Below are 25,113 nucleotides of genomic sequence, written 5' to 3'. Positions count from 1 at the left end.
CTCCGCGAATAAGCGCATCGAGGGTTGACTCCTCGAGCCCGCGGCTAGGCATTTCGCGCGTCGGCACCTCGGACAGTGCGAAGAAGCGCATCGAGGGTCGATTCTTTGAGCCCGCGGCTAGGAATTTTGAGTGTCGACACCTCGGACAGCGCGAAGAAGCGCGTCGAGGGTCGATTCTTTGAGCCCGCGGCTAGGAATTTCGAGTGTCGACACCTCGGACTGCGCGAATAAGCGCAGCGAGGTTTGACTCCTCGAGCCCCGGGCTTGTCATTTCGCGCGTCGGCTCCTCGGACTGCACGAATAAGTGCATCGAGGGTCGACTCCTCGAGCCCGCGGCTAGGCATTTCACGCGTCGGCACCTCGGACTGCGCGAATCAGCGCATCGAGGTTTGACACCTCGAGCCCGCGGCTAGGCATTTTGCGCGTCGACACCTCGGACTGCGCGAATAAGCGCATCGAGGGATGACACCTCGAGCCCTCGGCTAGGCATTTCGCGCGTTGGCACATCGGACTGCGCGAAGAAGCGCATCGAGGGTCGTTTCTTTGAGCCTGCGGCTAGGAATTTCGAGTGTCGACACATCGGACTGCGCGAATAAGTGCATCGAGGGTTGACTCCTCGAGCCCCTGGCTAGTCATTTCGCGCGTCGGCACCTCGGACTGCGCGAATAAGCGCATCCAGGGTCGACTCCTCGAGCCCGGGGCTAGGCATTTCGCGCGTGGGCACCTCGGACTGCGCGAATAAGCGCGCCGAGGGTCGACTCCTCGAGTCCGCGGCTAGGAATTTCGCGCGTCGACACCTCTCACTCCGCGAATAAGCGCATCGAGGGTTGACTCCTCGAGCCCGCGGCTAGGCATTTCGCGCGTCGGCACCTCGGACAGTGCGAAGAAGCGCATCGAGGGTCGATTCTTTGAGCCCGCGGCTAGGAATTTTGAGTGTCGACACCTCGGACAGCGCGAAGAAGCGCGTCGAGGGTCGATTCTTTGAGCCCGCGGCTAGGAATTTCGAGTGTCGACACCTCGGACTGCGCGAATAAGCGCATCGAGGGATGACTCCTCGAGCCCTCGGCTAGGCATTTTGCGCGTTGGCACATCGGACTGCGCGAAGAAGCGCATCGAGGGTCGTTTCTTTGAGCCGGCGGCTAGGAATTTCGAGTGTCGACAGATCGGACTGCGCGAATAAGTGCATCGAGGGTTGACTCCTCGAGCCCCTGGCTAGTCATTTCGCACGTCGGCACCTCGGACTGCGCGAATAAGCGCATCCAGGGTCGACTCCTCGAGCCCGGGGCTAGGCATTTCGCGCGTGGGCACCTCGGACTGCGCGAATAAGCGCGCCGAGGGTCGACTCCTCGAGCCCGCGGCTAGGCATTTCGCGCGTCGACACCTCGGACTGCGCGAATAAGCGCATCGAGGGTCGACTCCTCGAGGCCGCGGCTACGAATTTCGCGTGTGGACACCTCGGACTGAGCGAATAAGCGCGCCGAGGGTCGACTCCTCGAGCCCGCGGCTAGGCATATCGCGCGTCGGCACCTCGGACTGCGCGAATAAGCGCTTCGAGGGTCGACTCCTCGATCCCGCGGCTAGGGATATCGCGCGTCGGCACCTCGGACTGCGCGAATAAGCGTATCGAGGGTCGACTCCTTGAACCCGCGGCTACGCAATTCGCGCGTCGACACCTCGGACTGCGCGAATCAGCGCATCGAGGTTTGATTCCTTGAGCCCGCGGCTAGGCATTTCGCGCGTCGACACCTCGGACTGCGCGAATAAGCGCATCGAGGGTTGACTCCTCGACCCCGCGGCTAGGCATTTCGCGCATCGGCACATCGGACTGCGCGAAGAAGCGCATCGAGGGTCAATTCTTTGAGCCCGCGGCTAGGAATTTCGAGTGTCGACACCTCGGACTGCGCGAATAAGCGCATCGAGGGTTCACTCCTCGAGCCCCCGGCTAGTCATTCCGCGCGTCGGCACCTCGGACTGCGCGAATAAGCGCATCCAGGGTCGACTCCTCGAGCCCGGGGCTAGGCATATCGCGCGTCGGCACCTCGGAGTGCGCGAATAAGCGCATCGAGGGTCGACTCCTCGATGCCGCGGCTACGAACTTCGCGCGTCGACACCTCGGGCTGAGCGAATAAGCGAATCGAAGGTTGACTCCTCGAGCGCGCGGCTAGGCATTTCGCGCGTCGGAACCTCGGACTGCGCGAATAAGCGCATCGAGGGTCGACTCCTCGAGCCCGCGGCTAGGAATTCAGCGTGTCGATACCTCAGACTGCGCGAATAAGCGCATGGAGGGTTTACTCCTCGAGCCCGCAGCTAGGCATTTCGCGCGTCGGCACCTCGGACTGCGCGAATGAGCGCATCGAGTGTCGACTCCTCGAGACCGCGGCTTGGCATTTCGCGCGTCGGCACCTTGGACTGCGCGAATAAGTGCAGCGAGTGTCGACTCCTCGATCCCGCCGCTAGGCATTTCGCGCGTCGGCACCTCGGACTGCGCGAATACGTGCATCGAAGGTCGACTCCTCGAGCCCGCGGCTAGGAATTGCGCTTGTCGACACCTCGGACTGCGCGAATAACCGCATCGAGGGTGGACTCCTCGAGCCTGCAGCTAGGCATTTCACGCGTCGGCACGTCGGACTGCGCGAATCAGCGCATCGACCATTGACTCCTCGAGCCCGCGGATAGGCATTTCGCGAGTCGGCCTCTCGGACTTTGCGAATAAGCGCATCGAGGGTCGACTCCTCGAACCCGCGGCTAGGCATTTCACGCGTCGGCAGCTCGGACTGCGCGAATCAGCGCATCGACCATTGACTCCTCGAGCGCGCGGATAGGCATTTCGCGCGTCGGCCTCTCGGACTTTGCGAATAAGCGCATCGAGGGTCGACTCCTCGAACCCGCGGCTAGGCATTTCGCGCGTAGGCACCTCGGACTGCGCGATTAAGCGCATCGAGGGTCGAGTCCTCGAGCCCGCGGCTAGGCATTTTGCGCGTCGGCACCTAGGACTACGCGAATCAGCGCATCGATGGTTGACTCCTCGAGCCCGCGGCTAGGCATTTCACGCGTCGGCACCTCGGACTGCGCGAATCAGCGCATCGAGGTTTGACACCTCAAGCCCGCCGCTAGGCATTTCGCGCGTCGACACCTCGGAATGCGCCGCATCGAGGGTTGACTCCTCGAGCCCGCGGCTAGGCATTTTGCGCGTCGGCACATCGATCTGCGCGAAGAAGCGCATCGAGGGTCGCTTCTTTGAGCCTGCGGCTAGGAATTTCGAGTGTCGACACCTCGGACTGCGCGAATAAGCGCATCGAGGGTTGACTCCTCGAGTCCGCGGCTAGGCATATCGCGCGTCGGCACCTCGGACTGCGCGAATAAGCGCTTCGAGGGTCGACTTCTCGATCCCGCGGCTAGGGATATCGCGCGTCGGCACCTCGGACTGCACGAATAAGCGTATCGAGGGTCGAATCCTTGAACCCGCGGCTACGCAATTCGCGCGTCGACACCTCGGACTGCTCGAATCAGCGCATCGAGGTTTGATTCCTTGAGCCAGCGGCTAGGCATTTCGCGCGTCGACACCTCGGACTGCGCGAATAAGCGCATCGAGGGTTGACTCCTCGAGCCCGCGGCTAGGCATTTCGCGCATCGGCACATCGGACTGCGCGAAGAAGCGCATCGAGGGTCAATTCTTTGAGCCCGCGGCTAGGAATTTAGAGTGTCGACACCTCGGACTGCGCGAATAAGCGTATCGAGGGTTAACTCCTCGAGCCCCCGGCTAGTCATTCCGCGCGTCGGCACCTCGGACTGCGCGAATAAGCGCATCCAGGGTCGACTCCTCGAGCCCGGGGCTAGGCATATCGCGCGTCGGCACCTCGGAGTGCGCGAATAAGCGCATCGAGGGTCGACTCCTCGAGGCCGCGGCTACGAACATCGCGCGTCGACACCTCGGACTGAGCGAATAAGCGCATCGAAGGTTGACTCCTCGAGCCCGCAGCTAGGCATTTCGCGCGTCGGCACCTCGGACTGCGCGAATGAGCGCACCGAGTGTCGACTCTTCGAGCCCGCGGCTAGGCATTTCGCGCGTCGGCACCTCGGACTGCGCGAATAAGTGCATCGAAGGTCGACTCCTCGAGCCCGCGGCTGGGAATTGCGCTTGTCGACACCTCGGACTGCGCGAATAAGCGCATCGGGGGTGGACTCCTCGAGCCTGCAGCTAGGCATTTCACGCGTCGGCACCTCGGACTGCGCGAATCAGCGCATCGACCATTGACTCCTCGAGCCCGCGGATAGGCATTTCGCGCGTCGGCCTCTCGGACTTTGCGAATAAGCGCATCGAGGGTCGACTCCTCGAATGCGCGGCTAGGCATTTCGCGCGTAGGCACCTCGGACTGCGCGATTAAGCGCATCGAGGGTCGAGTCCTCGAGCCCGTGGCTAGGCATTTTGCGCGTCGGCACCTAGGACTACGCGAATCAGCGCATCGATGGTTGACTCCTCGAGCCCGCGGCTAGGCATTTCACGCGTCGGCACCTCGGACTGCGCGAATCAGCGCATCGAGGTTTGACACCTCAAGCCCGCCGCTAGGCATATCGCGCGTCGGCACCTCGGAGTGCGCGAATAAGCGCATCGAGGGTCGACTCCTCGATGCCGCGGCTACGAACTTCGCGCGTCGACACCTCGGACTGAGCGAATAAGCGAATCGAAGGTTGACTCCTCGAGCGCGCGGCTAGGCATTTCGCGCGTCGGAACCTCGGACTGCGCGAATAAGTGCATCGAGGGTCGACTCCTCGAGCCCGCGGCTAGGAATTCAGCGTGTCGATACCTCAGACTGCGCGAATAAGCGCATGGAGGGTTTACTCCTCGAGCCCGCAGCTAGGCATTTCGCGCGTCGGCACCTCGGACTGCGCGAATGAGCGCATCGAGTGACGACTCCTCGAGACCGCGGCTTGGCATTTCGCGCGTCGGCACCTTGGACTGCGCGAATAAGTGCAGCGAGTGTCGACTCCTCGAGCCCGCCGCTAGGCATTTCGCGCGTCGGCACCTCGGACTGCGCGAATAAGTGCATCGAAGGTCGACTCCTCGAGCCCGCGGCTAGGAATTGCGCTTGTCGACACCTCGGACTGCGCGAATAACCGCATCGAGGGTGGACTCCTCGAGCCTGCAGCTAGGCATTTCACGCGTCGGCACGTCGGACTGCGCGAATCAGCGCATCGACCATTGACTCCTCGAGCCCGCGGATAGGCATTTCGCGAGTCGGCCTCTCGGACTTTGCGAATAAGCGCATCGAGGGTCGACTCCTCGAACCCGCGGCTAGGCTTTTCACGCGTCGGCAGCTCGGACTGCGCGAATCAGCGCATCGACCATTGACTCCTCGAGCGCGCGGATAGGCATTTCGCGCGTCGGCCTCTCGGACTTTGCGAATAAGCGCATCGAGGGTCGACTCCTCGAACCCGCGGCTAGGCATTTCGCGCGTAGGCACCTCGGACTGCGCGATTAAGCGCATCGAGGGTCGAGTCCTCGAGCCCGCGGCTAGGCATTTTGCGCGTCGGCACCTAGGACTACGCGAATCAGCGCATCGATGGTTGACTCCTCGAGCCCGCGGCTAGGCATTTCACGCGTCGGCACCTCGGACTGCGCGAATCAGCGCATCGAGGTTTGACACCTCAAGCCCGCCGCTAGGCATTTCGCGCGTCGACACCTCGGAATGCGCCGCATCGAGGGTTGACTCCTCGAGCCTGCGGCTAGGCATTTTGCGCGTCGGCACATCGATCTGCGCGAAGAAGCGCATCGAGGGTCGCTTCTTTGAGCCTGCGGCTAGGAATTTCGAGTGTCGACACCTCGGACTGCGCGAATAAGCGCATCGAGGGTTGACTCCTCGAGTCCGCGGCTAGGCATATCGCGCGTCGGCACCTCGGACTGCGCGAATAAGCGCTTCGAGGGTCGACTTCTCGATCCCGCGGCTAGGGATATCGCGCGTCGGCACCTCGGACTGCGCGAATAAGCGTATCGAGGGTCGAATCCTTGAACCCGCGGCTACGCAATTCGCGCGTCGACACCTCGGACTGCTCGAATCAGCGCATCGAGGTTTGATTCCTTGAGCCAGCGGCTAGGCATTTCGCGCGTCGACACCTCGGACTGCGCGAATAAACGCATCGAGGGTTGACTCCTCGAGCCCGCGGCTAGGCATTTCGCGCATCGGCACATCGGACTGCGCGAAGAAGCGCATCGAGGGTCAATTCTTTGAGCCCGCGGCTAGGAATTTAGAGTGTCGACACCTCGGACTGCGCGAATAAGCGTATCGAGGGTTAACTCCTCGAGCCCCCGGCTAGTCATTCCGCGCGTCGGCACCTCGGACTGCGCGAATAAGCGCATCCAGGGTCGACTCCTCGAGCCCGGGGCTAGGCATATCGCGCGTCGGCACCTCGGAGTGCGCGAATAAGCGCATCGAGGGTCGACTCCTCGAGGCCGCGGCTACGAACATCGCGCGTCGACACCTCGGACTGAGCGAATAAGCGCATCGAAGGTTGACTCCTCGAGCCCGCAGCTAGGCATTTCGCGCGTCGGCACCTCGGACTGCGCGAATGAGCGCACCGAGTGTCGACTCTTCGAGCCCGCGGCTAGGCATTTCGCGCGTCGGCACCTCGGACTGCGCGAATAAGTGCATCGAAGGTCGACTCCTCGAGCCCGCGGCTGGGAATTGCGCTTGTCGACACCTCGGACTGCGCGAATAAGCGCATCGGGGGTGGACTCCTCGAGCCTGCAGCTAGGCATTTCACGCGTCGGCACCTCGGACTGCGCGAATCAGCGCATCGACCATTGACTCCTCGAGCCCGCGGATAGGCATTTCGCGCGTCGGCCTCTCGGACTTTGCGAATAAGCGCATCGAGGGTCGACTCCTCGAATGCGCGGCTAGGCATTTCGCGCGTAGGCACCTCGGACTGCGCGATTAAGCGCATCGAGGGTCGAGTCCTCGAGCCCGTGGCTAGGCATTTTGCGCGTCGGCACCTAGGACTACGCGAATCAGCGCATCGATGGTTGACTCCTCGAGCCCGCGGCTAGGCATTTCACGCGTCGGCACCTCGGACTGCGCGAATCAGCGCATCGAGGTTTGACACCTCAAGCCCGCCGCTAGGCATTTCGCGCGTCGACACCTCGGAATGCGCGAATAAGCGCATCGAGGGTTGACTCCTCGAGCCCGCGGCTAGGCATTTTGCGCGTCGGCACATCGATCTGCGCGAAGAAGCGCATCGAGGGTCGCTTCTTTGAGCCTGCGGCTAGGAATTTCGAGTGTCGACACCTCGGACTGCGCGAATAAGCGCATCGAGGGTTGACTCCTCGAGCCCCCGGCTAGGCATTTCGCGCGTCGACACCTCGGACTGCGCGAATAAGCGCATCCAGGGTGGACTCCTCGAGCCCGCGGCTAGGCATTTCGCGCGTCGGCACATCGGACTGCGCGAAGAAGCGCATCGAGGGTCGCTTCTTTGAGGCTGCGGCTTGGAATTTCGAGATTCGACAGCTCTGACTGCGCGAATAAGCGCATCGAGGGTGGACTCCTCGAGCCCGCGGGTACGAATTTCGCGCGTCGACACCTCGGACTGCGCGAATCAGCGCATCGAGGGTTGACTCCTGGAGCCCGCGGCTAGGAATTTTGCGCATCGACACTTCGGACTGCGCGAGTAAGCGCATCCAGGGTTGACTCCTCGAGGCCCCGGCTAGGCATTTCGCGAGCGGCACCTCGGACTGCGCGAATAAGCGCATCGAGGGTCGACAACTCGAGCCCGCGGCTAGACATTTCGCGCGTCGGCTCCTCGGACTGCGCGAATAAGCGCATCGAGAGTCGACTCCTCGAGCCCGCGGCTTCGAATTTCGTGCTTCGGCACCTCGGACTGCGCGAACAAGCGCGTCGAGTGTCAACTCCTCGAGCCCGTCACAAGGCATTTTGCGCGTCGGCACCTTGGACTGCTCGAATAAGTGCATCGAGGGTCGACTCCTCGAGCCCGCGGCTAGGCATTTCGCGCGTCGGCACCTCGGACTGCGCGAATCAGCGCATCGAGGTTTGACACCTCGAGCCCGCGGCTAGGAATTTCGCGCGTCCACACCTCGGACTGCGCGAATAAACGCATCGAGGGTTGACTCCTCGAGCCCGCGGCTAGGCATTTCGCGCGTCGGCACCTCGGACAGTGCGAAGAAGCGCATCGAGGGTCGATTCTTTGAGCCCGGGGCTAGGAATTTTGAGTGTCGACACCTCGGACAGCGCGAAGAAGCGCGTCGAGGGTCGATTCTTTGAGCCCGCGGCTAGGAATTTTGAGTGTCGACACCTCGGACTGCGCGAATAAGCGCAGCGAGGGTTGACTCCTCGAGCCCCCGGCTAGTCATTTCGCGCGTTGGCTCCTCGGACTGCGCGAATAAGCGCATCGAGGGTCGACTCCTCGAGCCCGCGGCTAGGCATTTTGCGCGTCGGCACCTAGGACTACGCGAATCAGCGCATCGATGGTTGACTCCTCGAGCCCGCGGCTAGGCATTTCACGCGTCGGCACCTCGGACTGCGCGAATCAGCGCATCGAGGTTTGACACCTCAAGCCCGCCGCTAGGCATTTCGCGCGTCGACACCTCGGAATGCGCCGCATCGAGGGTTGACTCCTCGAGCCTGCGGCTAGGCATTTTGCGCGTCGGCACATCGATCTGCGCGAAGAAGCGCATCGAGGGTCGCTTCTTTGAGCCTGCGGCTAGGAATTTCGAGTGTCGACACCTCGGACAGCGCGAATAAGCGCATCGAGGGTTGACTCCTCGAGTCCGCGGCTAGGCATATCGCGCGTCGGCACCTCGGACTGCGCGAATAAGCGCTTCGAGGGTCGACTTCTCGATCCCGCGGCTAGGGATATCGCGCGTCGGCACCTCGGACTGCGCGAATAAGCGTATCGAGGGTCGAATCCTTGAACCCGCGGCTACGCAATTCGCGCGTCGACACCTCGGACTGCTCGAATCAGCGCATCGAGGTTTGATTCCTTGAGCCAGCGGCTAGGCATTTCGCGCGTCGACACCTCGGACTGCGCGAATAAACGCATCGAGGGTTGACTCCTCGAGCCCGCGGCTAGGCATTTCGCGCATCGGCACATCGGACTGCGCGAAGAAGCGCATCGAGGGTCAATTCTTTGAGCCCGCGGCTAGGAATTTAGAGTGTCGACACCTCGGACTGCGCGAATAAGCGTATCGAGGGTTAACTCCTCGAGCCCCCGGCTAGTCATTCCGCGCGTCGGCACCTCGGACTGCGCGAATAAGCGCATCCAGGGTCGACTCCTCGAGCCCGGGGCTAGGCATATCGCGCGTCGGCACCTCGGAGTGCGCGAATAAGCGCATCGAGGGTCGACTCCTCGAGGCCGCGGCTACGAACATCGCGCGTCGACACCTCGGACTGAGCGAATAAGCGCATCGAAGGTTGACTCCTCGAGCCCGCAGCTAGGCATTTCGCGCGTCGGCACCTCGGACTGCGCGAATGAGCGCACCGAGTGTCGACTCTTCGAGCCCGCGGCTAGGCATTTCGCGCGTCGGCACCTCGGACTGCGCGAATAAGTGCATCGAAGGTCGACTCCTCGAGCCCGCGGCTGGGAATTGCGCTTGTCGACACCTCGGACTGCGCGAATAAGCGCATCGGGGGTGGACTCCTCGAGCCTGCAGCTAGGCATTTCACGCGTCGGCACCTCGGACTGCGCGAATCAGCGCATCGACCATTGACTCCTCGAGCCCGCGGATAGGCATTTCGCGCGTCGGCCTCTCGGACTTTGCGAATAAGCGCATCGAGGGTCGACTCCTCGAATGCGCGGCTAGGCATTTCGCGCGTAGGCACCTCGGACTGCGCGATTAAGCGCATCGAGGGTCGAGTCCTCGAGCCCGTGGCTAGGCATTTTGCGCGTCGGCACCTAGGACTACGCGAATCAGCGCATCGATGGTTGACTCCTCGAGCCCGCGGCTAGGCATTTCACGCGTCGGCACCTCGGACTGCGCGAATCAGCGCATCGAGGTTTGACACCTCAAGCCCGCCGCTAGGCATTTCGCGCGTCGACACCTCGGAATGCGCGAATAAGCGCATCGAGGGTTGACTCCTCGAGCCCGCGGCTAGGCATTTTGCGCGTCGGCACATCGATCTGCGCGAAGAAGCGCATCGAGGGTCGCTTCTTTGAGCCTGCGGCTAGGAATTTCGAGTGTCGACACCTCGGACTGCGCGAATAAGCGCATCGAGGGTTGACTCCTCGAGCCCCCGGCTAGGCATTTCGCGCGTCGACACCTCGGACTGCGCGAATAAGCGCATCCAGGGTGGACTCCTCGAGCCCGCGGCTAGGCATTTCGCGCGTCGGCACATCGGACTGCGCGAAGAAGCGCATCGAGGGTCGCTTCTTTGAGGCTGCGGCTTGGAATTTCGAGATTCGACAGCTCTGACTGCGCGAATAAGCGCATCGAGGGTGGACTCCTCGAGCCCGCGGGTACGAATTTCGCGCGTCGACACCTCGGACTGCGCGAATCAGCGCATCGAGGGTTGACTCCTGGAGCCCGCGGCTAGGAATTTTGCGCATCGACACTTCGGACTGCGCGAGTAAGCGCATCCAGGGTTGACTCCTCGAGGCCCCGGCTAGGCATTTCGCGAGCGGCACCTCGGACTGCGCGAATAAGCGCATCGAGGGTCGACAACTCGAGCCCGCGGCTAGACATTTCGCGCGTCGGCTCCTCGGACTGCGCGAATAAGCGCATCGAGAGTCGACTCCTCGAGCCCGCGGCTTCGAATTTCGTGCTTCGGCACCTCGGACTGCGCGAACAAGCGCGTCGAGTGTCAACTCCTCGAGCCCGTCACAAGGCATTTTGCGCGTCGGCACCTTGGACTGCTCGAATAAGTGCATCGAGGGTCGACTCCTCGAGCCCGCGGCTAGGCATTTCGCGCGTCGGCACCTCGGACTGCGCGAATCAGCGCATCGAGGTTTGACACCTCGAGCCCGCGGCTAGGAATTTCGCGCGTCCACACCTCGGACTGCGCGAATAAACGCATCGAGGGTTGACTCCTCGAGCCCGCGGCTAGGCATTTCGCGCGTCGGCACCTCGGACAGTGCGAAGAAGCGCATCGAGGGTCGATTCTTTGAGCCCGGGGCTAGGAATTTTGAGTGTCGACACCTCGGACAGCGCGAAGAAGCGCGTCGAGGGTCGATTCTTTGAGCCCGCGGCTAGGAATTTTGAGTGTCGACACCTCGGACTGCGCGAATAAGCGCAGCGAGGGTTGACTCCTCGAGCCCCCGGCTAGTCATTTCGCGCGTTGGCTCCTCGGACTGCGCGAATAAGCGCATCGAGGGTCGACTCCTCGAGCCCGCGGCTAGGCATTTTGCGCGTCGGCACCTAGGACTACGCGAATCAGCGCATCGATGGTTGACTCCTCGAGCCCGCGGCTAGGCATTTCACGCGTCGGCACCTCGGACTGCGCGAATCAGCGCATCGAGGTTTGACACCTCAAGCCCGCCGCTAGGCATTTCGCGCGTCGACACCTCGGAATGCGCCGCATCGAGGGTTGACTCCTCGAGCCTGCGGCTAGGCATTTTGCGCGTCGGCACATCGATCTGCGCGAAGAAGCGCATCGAGGGTCGCTTCTTTGAGCCTGCGGCTAGGAATTTCGAGTGTCGACACCTCGGACAGCGCGAATAAGCGCATCGAGGGTTGACTCCTCGAGTCCGCGGCTAGGCATATCGCGCGTCGGCACCTCGGACTGCGCGAATAAGCGCTTCGAGGGTCGACTTCTCGATCCCGCGGCTAGGGATATCGCGCGTCGGCACCTCGGACTGCGCGAATAAGCGTATCGAGGGTCGAATCCTTGAACCCGCGGCTACGCAATTCGCGCGTCGACACCTCGGACTGCTCGAATCAGCGCATCGAGGTTTGATTCCTTGAGCCAGCGGCTAGGCATTTCGCGCGTCGACACCTCGGACTGCGCGAATAAACGCATCGAGGGTTGACTCCTCGAGCCCGCGGCTAGGCATTTCGCGCATCGGCACATCGGACTGCGCGAAGAAGCGCATCGAGGGTCAATTCTTTGAGCCCGCGGCTAGGAATTTAGAGTGTCGACACCTCGGACTGCGCGAATAAGCGTATCGAGGGTTAACTCCTCGAGCCCCCGGCTAGTCATTCCGCGCGTCGGCACCTCGGACTGCGCGAATAAGCGCATCCAGGGTCGACTCCTCGAGCCCGGGGCTAGGCATATCGCGCGTCGGCACCTCGGAGTGCGCGAATAAGCGCATCGAGGGTCGACTCCTCGAGGCCGCGGCTACGAACATCGCGCGTCGACACCTCGGACTGAGCGAATAAGCGCATCGAAGGTTGACTCCTCGAGCCCGCAGCTAGGCATTTCGCGCGTCGGCACCTCGGACTGCGCGAATGAGCGCACCGAGTGTCGACTCTTCGAGCCCGCGGCTAGGCATTTCGCGCGTCGGCACCTCGGACTGCGCGAATAAGTGCATCGAAGGTCGACTCCTCGAGCCCGCGGCTGGGAATTGCGCTTGTCGACACCTCGGACTGCGCGAATAAGCGCATCGGGGGTGGACTCCTCGAGCCTGCAGCTAGGCATTTCACGCGTCGGCACCTCGGACTGCGCGAATCAGCGCATCGACCATTGACTCCTCGAGCCCGCGGATAGGCATTTCGCGCGTCGGCCTCTCGGACTTTGCGAATAAGCGCATCGAGGGTCGACTCCTCGAATGCGCGGCTAGGCATTTCGCGCGTAGGCACCTCGGACTGCGCGATTAAGCGCATCGAGGGTCGAGTCCTCGAGCCCGTGGCTAGGCATTTTGCGCGTCGGCACCTAGGACTACGCGAATCAGCGCATCGATGGTTGACTCCTCGAGCCCGCGGCTAGGCATTTCACGCGTCGGCACCTCGGACTGCGCGAATCAGCGCATCGAGGTTTGACACCTCAAGCCCGCCGCTAGGCATTTCGCGCGTCGACACCTCGGAATGCGCGAATAAGCGCATCGAGGGTTGACTCGTCGAGCCCGCGGCTAGGCATTTTGCGCGTCGGCACATCGATCTGCGCGAAGAAGCGCATCGAGGGTCGCTTCTTTGAGCCTGCGGCTAGGAATTTCGAGTGTCGACACCTCGGACTGCGCGAATAAGCGCATCGAGGGTTGACTCCTCGAGCCCCCGGCTAGGCATTTCGCGCGTCGACACCTCGGACTGCGCGAATAAGCGCATCCAGGGTGGACTCCTCGAGCCCGCGGCTAGGCATTTCGCGCGTCGGCACATCGGACTGCGCGAAGAAGCGCATCGAGGGTCGCTTCTTTGAGGCTGCGGCTTGGAATTTCGAGATTCGACAGCTCTGACTGCGCGAATAAGCGCATCGAGGGTGGACTCCTCGAGCCCGCGGGTACGAATTTCGCGCGTCGACACCTCGGACTGCGCGAATCAGCGCATCGAGGGTTGACTCCTGGAGCCCGCGGCTAGGAATTTTGCGCATCGACACTTCGGACTGCGCGAGTAAGCGCATCCAGGGTTGACTCCTCGAGGCCCCGGCTAGGCATTTCGCGAGCGGCACCTCGGACTGCGCGAATAAGCGCATCGAGGGTCGACAACTCGAGCCCGCGGCTAGACATTTCGCGCGTCGGCTCCTCGGACTGCGCGAATAAGCGCATCGAGAGTCGACTCCTCGAGCCCGCGGCTTCGAATTTCGTGCTTCGGCACCTCGGACTGCGCGAACAAGCGCGTCGAGTGTCAACTCCTCGAGCCCGTCACAAGGCATTTTGCGCGTCGGCACCTTGGACTGCTCGAATAAGTGCATCGAGGGTCGACTCCTCGAGCCCGCGGCTAGGCATTTCGCGCGTCGGCACCTCGGACTGCGCGAATCAGCGCATCGAGGTTTGACACCTCGAGCCCGCGGCTAGGAATTTCGCGCGTCCACACCTCGGACTGCGCGAATAAACGCATCGAGGGTTGACTCCTCGAGCCCGCGGCTAGGCATTTCGCGCGTCGGCACCTCGGACAGTGCGAAGAAGCGCATCGAGGGTCGATTCTTTGAGCCCGGGGCTAGGAATTTTGAGTGTCGACACCTCGGACAGCGCGAAGAAGCGCGTCGAGGGTCGATTCTTTGAGCCCGCGGCTAGGAATTTTGAGTGTCGACACCTCGGACTGCGCGAATAAGCGCAGCGAGGGTTGACTCCTCGAGCCCCCGGCTAGTCATTTCGCGCGTTGGCTCCTCGGACTGCGCGAATAAGCGCATCGAGGGTCGACTCCTCGAGCCCGCGGCTAGGAATTTCGTGCGTCGGCACCTCGGAGTGCGCGAATAAGCGCATCGAGGGTCGACTCCTCGATGCCGCGGCTACGAACTTCGCGCGTCGACACCTCGGACTGAGCGAATAAGCGAATCGAAGGTTGACTCCTCGAGCGCGCGGCTAGGCATTTCGCGCGTCGGAACCTCGGACTGCGCGAATAAGCGCATCGAGGGTCGACTCCTCGAGCCCGCGGCTAGGAATTCAGCGTGTCGATACCTCAGACTGCGCGAATAAGCGCATCGAGGGTTTACTCCTCGAGCCCGCAGCTAGGCATTTCGCGCGTCGGCACCTCGGACTGCGCGAATGAGCGCATCGAGTGTCGACTCCTCGAGACCGCGGCTAGGCATTTCGCGCGTCGGCACCTTGGACTGCGCGAATAAGTGCATCGAAGGTCGACTCCTCGAGCCCGCGGCTAGGAATTGCGCTTGTCGACACGTCGGACTGCGCGAATAAGCGCATCGAGGGTCGACTCCTCGAACCCGCGGCTAGGCATTTCGCGCGTAGGCACCTCGGACTGCGCGATTAAGCGCATCGAGGGTCGAGTCCTCGAGCCCGCGGCTAGGCATTTTCGCGTCGGCACCTAGGACTACGCGAATCAGCGCATCGACGGTTGACTCCTCGAGCCCGCGGCTAGGCATTTCACGCGTCGGCACCTCGGACTGCGCGAATCAGCGCATCGAGGTTTGACACCTCGAGCCCGCCGCTAGGCATTTCGCGCGTCGACACCTCGGAATGCGCGAATAAGCGCATCGAGGGTTGACTCCTCGAGCCCGCGGCTAGGCATTTTGCGCGTCGGCACATCGATCTGCGCGAAGAAGCGCATCGAGGGTCGCTTCTTTGAGCCTGTGGCTAGGAATTTCGAGTGTCGACACCTCGGACTGCGTGAATAAGCGCATCGAGGTTTGACTCCTCGAGCCCCCGGCTAGTCATTTCGCGCGTCGGCACCTCGGACTGCGCGAATAAGTGCATCCAGGGTCGACTCCTCGTGCCCGGGGCTAGGCATTTCGCGCGGCGGCACCTCGGACTGCGCGAATAAGCCCACCGAGGGTCGACTCCTCGAGCCTGCGGCTAGGCATTTCGCGCGTCGACACCTCGGACTGCGCGAATAAGCGCATCGAGGGTGGACTCCTCGAGCCCGCGGCTAGGCATTTCGCGCATCGGCACATCGGACTGCGCGAAGCGCATCGAGGGTCGCTTCTTTGAGGCTGCGGCTTGGAATTTCGAGATTCGACACCTCTGACTGCGCGAATAAGCGCATCGAGGGTGGACTCCTCGAGCCCGCGGGTACGAATTTCGCGCGTCGACACCTCGGACTGCGCGAATCAGCGCATCGAGGGTTGACTCCTGGAGCCCGCGGCTAGGAATTTTGCGCATCGACACTTCGGACTGCGCGAGTAAGCGCATCCAGGGTTGACTCCTCGAGGCCGCGGCTAGGCATTTCGCGAGCGGCACCTCGGACTGCGCGAATAAGCGCATCGAGGGTCGACTCCTCGAGCCCGCGGCTAGACATTTCGCGCGTCGGCTCCTCGGACTGCGCGAATAAGCGCATCGAGAGTCGACTCCTCGAGCCCGCGGCTTCGAATTTCGTGCTTCTGCACCTCGGACTGCGCGAACAAGCGCGTCGAGTGTCAACTCCTCGAGCCCGTCACAAGGCATTTCACGCGTCGGCACCTCGGACTGCGCGAATCAGCGCATCGAGGTTTGACACCCCGAGCCCGCGGCTAGGTATTTCGCGCGTCGACACCTCGGACTGCGCAAATAAGCGCATCGAGGGTTGACTCCTCGAGCCCTCGGCTAGGCATTTCGCGCGTTGGCACATCGGACTGCGCGAAGAAGCGCATCGAGGGTCGACTCCTCGAGCCCGCGGCTAGACATTTCGCGCGTCGGCTCCTCGGACTGCGCGAATAAGCGCATCGAGAGTCGACTCCTCGAGCCCGCGGCTTCGAATTTCGTGCTTCTGCACCTCGGACTGCGCGAACAAGCACGTCGAGTGTCAACTCCTCGAGCCCGTCACAAGGCATTTCACGCGTCGGCACCTCGGACTGCGCGAATCAGCGCATCGAGGTTTGACACCCCGAGCCCGCGGCTAGGTATTTCGCGCGTCGACACCTCGGACTGCGCAAATAAGCGCATCGAGGGTTGACTCCTCGAGCCCTCGGCTAGGCATTTCGCGCGTTGGCACATCGGACTGCGCGAAGAAGCGCATCGAGGGTCGTTTCTTTGAGCCTGCGGCTAGGAATTTCGAGTGTCGACACATCGGACTGCGCGAATAAGTGCATCGAGGGTTGACTCCTCGAGCCCCTGGCAAGTGATTTCGCGCGTCGGCACCTCGGACTGCGCGAATAAGCGCATCCAGGGTCGACTCCTCGAGCCCGGGGCTAGGCATTTCGCGCGTCGGCACCTCGGACTGCGCGAATAAGCGCACCGAGGGTCGACTCCTCGAGCCCGCGGCTAGAAATTTCGCGCGTCGACACCTCGGACAGCGCGAAGAAGCGCATCGAGGGTCGATTCTTTGAGCCCGCAGCTAGGAATTTTGAGTGTCGACACCTCGGACAGCGCGAAGAAGCGCGTCGAGGGTCGATTCTTTGAGCCTGCGGCTAGGAATTTCGAGTGTCGACACATCGGACTGCGCGAATAAGTGCATCGAGGGTTGACTCCTCGAGCCCCTGGCAAGTGATTTCGCGCGTCGGCACCTCGGACTGCGCGAATAAGCGCATCCAGGGTCGACTCCTCGAGCCCGGGGCTAGGCATTTCGCGCGTTGGCACCTCGGACTGCGCGAATAAGCGCACCGAGGGTTGACTCCTCGAGCCCGCGGCTAGGCATTTCGCGCGTCGGCACCTCGGACAGCGCGAAGAAGCGCATCGAGGGTCGATTCTTTGAGCCCGCAGCTAGGAATTTTGAGTGTCGACACCTCGGACAGCGCGAAGAAGCGCGTCGAGGGTCGATTCTTTGAGCCCGCGGCTAGGAATTTCGAGTGTCGACACCTCGGACAGCGCGAATAAGCGCAGCGAGGTTTGACTCCTCAAGCTCCCGGCTAGTCATTTCGCGCGTCGGCTCCTCGGACTGCGCGAATAAGTGCATCGAGGGTCGACTCCTCGAGCCCGCGGCTAGGCATTTCGTGCGTTGGCACCTCGGACTGCGCGAATCAGCGCATCGAGGTTTGACACCTCGAGCCCGCGGCTAGGCATTTTGCGCGTCGACACCTCGGACTGCGCGAATAAGCGCATCGAGGGATGACTCCTCGAGCCCTCGGCTAGGCATTTCGCGCGTTGGCACATCGGACTGCGCGAAGAAGCGCATCGAGGGTCGTTTCTTTGAGCCGGCGGCTAGGAATTTCGAGTGTCGACACATCGGACTGCGCGAATAAGTGCATCGAGGGTTGACTGCTCGAGCCCCTGGCTAGTCATTTCGCGCGTCGGCACCTCGGACTGCGCGAATAAGCACATCCAGGGTCGACTCCTCGAGCCCGGGGCAAGGCATTTCGCGTGTGGGCACCTCGGACTGCGCGAATAAGCGCGCCGAGGGTCGACTCCTCGAGCCCGCGGCTAGGCATTTCGCGCGTCGACACCTCGGACTGCGCGAATAAGCGCATCCAGGGTCGACTCTTCGAGCCCGGGGCTAGGCATATCGCGCGTCGGCACCTCGGAGTGCGCGAATAAGCGCATCGAGGGTCGACTCCTCGAGGCCGCGGCTACGAACTTCGCGCGTCGACACCTCGGACTGAGCGAATAAGCGCATCGAAGCTTGACTCCTCGAGCGCGCGGCTAGGCATTTCGCGCGTCGGAACCTCGGACTGCGCGAATAAGCGCATCGAGGCTCGACTCCTCGAGCCCGCGGCTAGGAATTCAGCGTGTCGAACCTCGGACTGCGCGAATAAGCGCATCGAGGGTTTACTCCTCGAGCCCGCAGCTAGGCATTTCGCGCGTCGGCACCTCGGACTGCGCGAATGAGCGCATCGAGTGTCGACTCCTCGAGCCCGCCGCTAGGCATTTCGCGCGTCGGCACCTCGGACTGCGCGAATAAGTGCATCGAAGGTCGACTCCTCGAGCCCGCGGCTAGGAATTGCGCTTGTCGACACCTCGGACTGCGCGAATAACCGCATCGAGGGTGGACTCCTCGAGCCTGCAGCTAGGCATTTCACGCGTCGGCACGTCGGACTGCGCGAATCAGCGCATCGACCATTGACTCCTCGAGCACGCGGATAGGCATTTCGCGCGTCGGCCTCTCGGACTTTGCGAATAAGCGCATCGAGGGTCGACTCCTCGAACCCGCGGCTAGGCATTTCGCGCGTAGGCACCTCGGACTGTGCGATTAAGCGCATCGAGGGTCGAGTCCTCGAGCCCGCGGCTAGGCATTTTGCGCGTCGTCACCTGGGACTACGCGAATCAGCGCATCGATGGTTGACTCCTCGAGCCCGCGGCTAGGCATTTCACGCGTCGGCACCTCTGACTGCGCGAATCAGCGCATCGAGGTTTGACACCTCAAGCCCGCCGCTAGGCATTTCGCGCGTCGACACCTCGGACTGCGCGAATAAGCGCATCGAGGGTTGACTCCTCGAGCCCCCGGCTAGTCATTTCGCGCGTCGGCACCTCGGACCGCGCGAATAAGTGCATCCAGGGTCGACTCCTCGTGCCCGGGGCTAGGCATTTCGCGCGGCGGCACCTCGGGCAGCGCGAATAAGCGCACCGAGGGTCGACTCCTCGAGCGTGCGGCTAGGCATTTCGCGCGTCGACACCTCGGACTGCGCGAATAAGCGCATCGAGGGTGGACTCCTCGAGCCCACGGCTAGGCATTTCGCGCGTCGGCACATCGGACTGCGCGAAGAAGCGCATCGAGGGTCGCTTCTTTGAGGCTGCGGCTTGGAATTTCGAGATTCGACACCTCTGACTGCGCGAATAAGCGCATCGAGGGTGGATTCCTCGAGCCCGCGGGTACGAATTTCGCGCGTCGACACCTCGGACTGCGCGAATCAGCGCATCGAGGGTTGACTCCTGGAGCCCGCGGCTAGGAATTTTGCGCATCGACACTTCGGACTGTGCGAGTAAGCGCATCCAGGGTTGACTCCTCGAGGCCGCGGCTAGGCATTTCGCGAGCGGCACCTCGGACTGCGCGAATAAGCGCATCGAGGGTCGACTCCTCGAGCCCGCGGCTAGACATTTCACGCGTCGGCTCCTCGGACTGCGCGAATAAGCGCATCGAGAGTCGACTCCTCGAGCCCGCGGCTTCGAATTTCGTGCTTCGGCACCTCGGACTGCGCGAACAAGCGCGTCGAGTGTCAACTCCTGGAGCCCGTCACAAGGCATTTTGCGCGTCGGCACCTTGGACTGCTCGAATAAGTGCATCGAGGGTCGACTCCTCAAGCCCGCGGCTAGCCATTTCGCGCGTCGACACCTCGGACTGCGCGAATAAGCGCATCGAGGGTTGACTCCTCGAGCCCGCGGCTAGGCATTTCGCGCGTCGGCACCTCGGACAGCGCGAAGAAGCGCATCGAGGGTCGATTCTTTGAGCCCGGGGCTAGGAATTTTGAGTGTCGACACCTCGGACAGCGCGAAGAAGCGCGTCGAGGGTCGATTCTTTGAGCCCGCGGCTAGGAATTTCGAGTGTCGACACCTCGGACTGCGCGAATAAGCGCAGCGAGGGTTGATTCCTCGAGCCCCCGGCTAGTCATTTCGCGCGTTGGCTCCTCGGACTGCGCGAATAAGCGCATCGAGGGTCGACTCCTCGAGCCCGCGGCTAGGAATTTCGTGCGTCGGCACCTCGGACTGCGCGAATAAGCGCATCGAGGGTCGACTCCTCGAGCCCGCGGCTAGGAGTTCAGCGAGTCGATACCTCGGACTGCGCGAATAAGCGCATCGAGGGTCGACTCCTCGAGCCCGCGGCTAGGCATTTCACGCGTCGGCACCTCGGACTGCGCGAATCAGCGCATCGAGGTTTGACACCCCGAGCCCGCGGCTAGGCAGTTCGCGCGTCGACACCTCGGACTGCGCAAATAAGCGCATCGAGGGTTGACTCCTCGAGCCCTCGGCTAGGCATTTCGCGCGTTGGCACATCGGACTGCGCGAAGAAGCGCATCGAGGGTCGTTTCTTTGCGCCTGCGGCTAGGAATTTCGAGTGTCGACAAATAGGACTGCGCGAATAAGTGCATCGAGGGTTGACTCCTCGAGCCCCTGGCTAGTCATTTCACGCGTCGGCACCTCGGACTGCGCGAATAAGCGCATCCAGGGTCGACTCCTCGAGCCCGGGGCTAGGCATTTCGCGCGTGGGCACCACGGACTGCGCGAATAAGCGCGCCGAGGGTCGACTCCTCGAGCCTGCGGCTAGGCATATCGCGCGTCGACACCTCGGACTGCGCGAATAAGCGCATCGAGGGTGGACTCCTCGAGCCCACGGCTAGGCATTTCGCGCGTCGGCACATCGGACTGCGCGAAGAAGCGCATCGAGGGTCGCTTCTTTGAGGCTGTGGCTTGGAATTTCGAGATTCGACACCTCTGACTGCGCGAATAAGCGCATCGAGGGTGGACTCCTCGAGCCCGCGGGTACGAATTTCGCGCGTCGACACCTCGGACTGCGCGAATCAGCGCATCGAGGGTTGACTCCTGGAGCCCGCGGCTAGGAATTTTGCGCATCGACACTTCGGACTGCGCGAGTAAGCGCATCCAGGGTTGACTCCTCGAGGCCGCGGCTAGGCATTTCGCGAGCGGCACCTCGGACTGCGCGAATAAGCGCATCGAGGGTCGACTCCTCGAGCCCGCGGCTAGGCATTTCGCGCGTCGACACCTCGGACTGCGCGAATAAGCGCATCGAGGGTCGACTCCTCGAGGCCGCGGCTACGAATTTCGCCTGTCGACACCTCGGACTGAGCGAATAAGCGCATCGAAGGTTGACTCCTCGAGCCCGCGGCTAGGCATATCGCGCGTCGGCACCTCGGACTGCGCGAATAAGCGCTTCGAGGGTCGACTCCTCGATCCCGCGGCTAGGGATATCGCGCGTCGGCACCTCGGACTGCGCGAATAAGCGTATCGAGGGTCGACTCCTTGAACCCGCGGCTACGCAATTCGCGCGTCGACACCTCGGACTGCGCGAATCAGCGCAACGAGGTTTGATTCCTTGAGCCCGCGGCTAGGCATTTCGCGCGTCGACACCTGGGACTGCGCGAATAAGCGCATCGAGTGTTGACTCCTCGAGCCCGCGGCTAGGCATTTCGCGCATCGGCACATCGGACTGCGCGAAGAAGCGCATCGAGGGTCAATTCTTTGAGCCCGCGGCTAGGAATTTCGAGTGTCGACACCTCGGACTGCGCGAATAAGCGCATCGAGGGTTCACTCCTCGAGCCCCCGGCTAGTCATTCCGCGCGTCGGCACCTCGGACTGCGCGAATAAGCGCATCCAGGGTCGACTCCTCGAGCCCGGGGCTAGGAATATCGCGCGTCGGCACCTCGGAGTGCGCGAATAAGCGCATCGAGGGTCGACTTCTCGAGGCCGCGGCTACGAACTTCGCGCGTCGACACCTCGGACTGAGCGAATAAGCGCATCGAAGGTTGACTCCTCGAGCGCGCGGCTAGGCATTTCGCGCGTCGGAACCTCGGACTGCGCGAATAAGCGCATCGAGGGTTCACTCCTCGAGCCCCCGGCTAGTCATTCCGCGCGTCGGCACCTCGGACTGCGCGAATAAGCGCATCGAGGGTCGACTCCTCGAGGCCGCAGCTACGAATTTCGCGCGTCGACACCTCGGACTGCGCGAATAAGCGCATCGAGGGTCGACTCCTCGAGGCCGCAGCTACGAATTTCGCGTGTCGACACCTCGGACTGGGCGAATAAGCGCATCGATGGTCGACTCCTCGAGCTCGCGGCTAGGAATTTCGCGTGTCGACACCTCGGACTGCGCGAATAAGCGCATCGAGGGTCGGCTCCTCGAGCCCGCGGCTACGCATATCGCGCGTCGGCACCTCGGACTGCGCGAATCAGCACATCGATCATTGACTCCTCGAGCCCGCGGGTACGAATTTCGCGCGTCGACACTTCGGACTGCTCGATTCAGCGCATCGAGGGTTGACTCCTGGAACCCGCGGCTAGGGATTTTGCGCGTCGACACCTCGGACTGCGCGAATAAGCGCATCGAGGGTCGACTCCTCGAGCCCGCGGCTAGACATTTCGCGCGTCGGCTCCTCGGACTGCGCGAATTACCGCATCGAGGGTCGACTCCTCGATCCCGCGGCTAGGAATTTCGTGCTTCGGCACCTCGGACTGCGCGAACAAGCGCGTCGAGTGTCGACTCCTCGAGCCCGCGGCTATGAAATTAGCTTGTCGACACCTCGGACTGCGCGAATAAGCGCATCGAGGTTTGACTCCTCGAGCCCACGGCTACGAACTTCGCGCGTTGACACCTCGGACTGCGCGAATCAGCGCATCGAGGGTTGACTCCTCGAACCCGTGGCTAGGCATTTCGCGCGTCGACACCTCGGACTGCGCTAATAAGCGCATCGAGGGTCGACTCCTCGAGGCCGCGGCTAGGAATATCGCGCGTCGGCACCTCGGATTGCGCGAATAAGCTCATCGAGGGTCGACTCCTCGAGCTTGCGGATCGGAATTTCGCGTGTCGACACCTCGGACTGCGCGAATAAGCGCATCGAGGGTCAACTCTTCGAGCCGCGGCTAGGCATTTCGCGCGTCGGCACCTCGGACTGCGCGAATAAGTGCATCGAGGGTCGACTCCTCGAAGCCGCGGCTATGAAATTCGCTTGTCGGCACCTCGGACTGCGTGAATCAGCGCATCGAGGTTTGACACCTCGAGCCCGCGGCTAGGAATTTCGCGCGTCGGCACCTCGGATTGCGCGAATAAGCTCATCGTGGGTCGACTCCTCGAGCCCGCGGGTACGAATTTCGCGCGTCGACACCTCGGACTGCGCGAATCAGCGCATTTTGGGTTGACTCCTGGAGCCCGCGGCTAGGAATTTTGCGCATCGACACCTCGGACTGCGCGAGTAAGCGCATCCAGGGTTGACTCCTCGAGGTCGCGGCTAGGCATTTCGCGAGCGGCACCTCGGACTGCGCGAATAAGCGCATCGAGGGTCGACTCCTCGAGCCCGCGGCTAGACATTTCGCGCGTCGGCTCCTCGGACTGCGCGAATAAGCGCATCGAGAGTCGACTCCTCGAGCCCGCGGCTACGAATTTCGTGCTTCGGCACCTCGGACTGCGCAAACAAGCACGTCGCGTGTCAACTCTTCGAGCCCGTGACAAGGCATTTCGCGCGTCGGCACCTTGGACTGCGCGAATAAGTGCATCGAGGGTCGACTCCTCGAGCCCGCGGCTAGGCATTTCGCGCGTCGGCACCTCGGACTGCGCGAATCAGCGCATCGAGGTTTGACACCTCGAGCCCGCGGCTAGGAATTTCCCGCGTCGACACCTCTCACTCCGCGAATAAGCGCATCGAAGGTTGACTCCTCGAGCCCGCGGCTAGGAATTTTGAGTGTCGACACCTCTCACTCCGCGAATAAGCGCATCGAGGGTTGACTCCTCGAGCCCGCGGCTAGGCATTTCGCGCGTCGGCACCTCGGACAGCGCGAAGAAGCGCATCGAGGGTCGATTCTTTGAGCCCGCGGCTAGGAATTTTGAGTGTCGACACCTCGGACAGCGCGAAGAAGCGCGTCGAGGGTCGATTCTTTGAGCACGCGGCTAGGAATTTCGAGTGTCGACACCTCGGACTGCGCGAATAAGCGCAGCGAGGTTTGACTCCTCGAGCCCCCGGCTAGGAATTTCGCGCGTCGGCACCTCGGATTGCGCGAATAAGCGCATCGAGGGTCGACTCCTCGAGCCCGCGGCTAGGCATTTCGTGCGTTGGCACCTCGGACTGCGCGAATCAGCGCATCGAGGTTTGACACCTCGAGCCCGCGGCTAGGCATTTTGCGCGTCGACACCTCGGACTGCGCGAATAAGCGCATCGAAGGATGACTCCTCGAGCCCTCGGCTAGGCATTTCGCGCGTTGGCACATCGGACTGCGCGAAGAAGCGCATCGAGGGTCGTTTCTTTGAGCCGGCGGCTAGGAATTTCGAGTGTCGACACATCGGACTGCGCGAATAAGTGCATCGAGGGTTGACTGCTCGAGCCCCTGGCTAGTCATTTCGCGCGTCGGCACCTCGGACTGCGCGAATAAGCGCATCCAGGGTCGACTCCTCGAGCCCGGGGCTAGGCATTTCGCGCGTGGGCACCTCGGACTGCGCGAATAAGCGCGCCGAGGGTCGACTCCTCGAGCCCGCGGTTAGGCATTTCGCGCGTGGACACCTCGGACTGCGCGAATAAGCGCATCGAGGGTCGACTCCTCGAGGCCGCAGCTACGAATTTCGCGTGTCGACACCTCGGACTGAGCGAATAAGCGCATCGAAGGTTGACTCCTCGAGCCCGTGGCTAGGCATATCGCGCGTCGGCACCTCGGACTGCGCGAATAAGCGCTTCGAGGGTCGACTCCTCGATCCCGCGGCTAGGGATATCGCGCGTCGGCACCTCGGACTGCGCGAATAAGCGTATCGAGGGTCGACTCCTTGAACCCGCGGCTACGCAATTCGCGCGTCGACACCTCGGACTGCGCGAATAAGCGTATCGAGGGTCGACTCCTTGAACCCGCGTCTACGCAATTCGCGCGTCGACACCTCGGACTGCGCGAATAAGCGCATCGATGGTCGACTCCTCGAGCTCGCGGCTAGGAATTTCGCGTGTCGACACCTCGGACTGCGCGAATAAGCGCATCGAGGGTCGGCTCCTCGAGCCCGCGGCTACGCATATCGCGCGTCGGCACCTCGGACTGCGCGAATCAGCACATCGATCATTGACTCCTCGAGCCCGC

Source organism: Dermacentor variabilis, unplaced genomic scaffold, assembly GCF_050947875.1.
Source record: "Dermacentor variabilis isolate Ectoservices unplaced genomic scaffold, ASM5094787v1 scaffold_16, whole genome shotgun sequence".
Taxonomy (NCBI): domain Eukaryota; kingdom Metazoa; phylum Arthropoda; class Arachnida; order Ixodida; family Ixodidae; genus Dermacentor; species Dermacentor variabilis.
The sequence above is the reverse complement of the archived record's forward strand: the minus strand, read 5'-3'. Positions refer to the sequence as shown.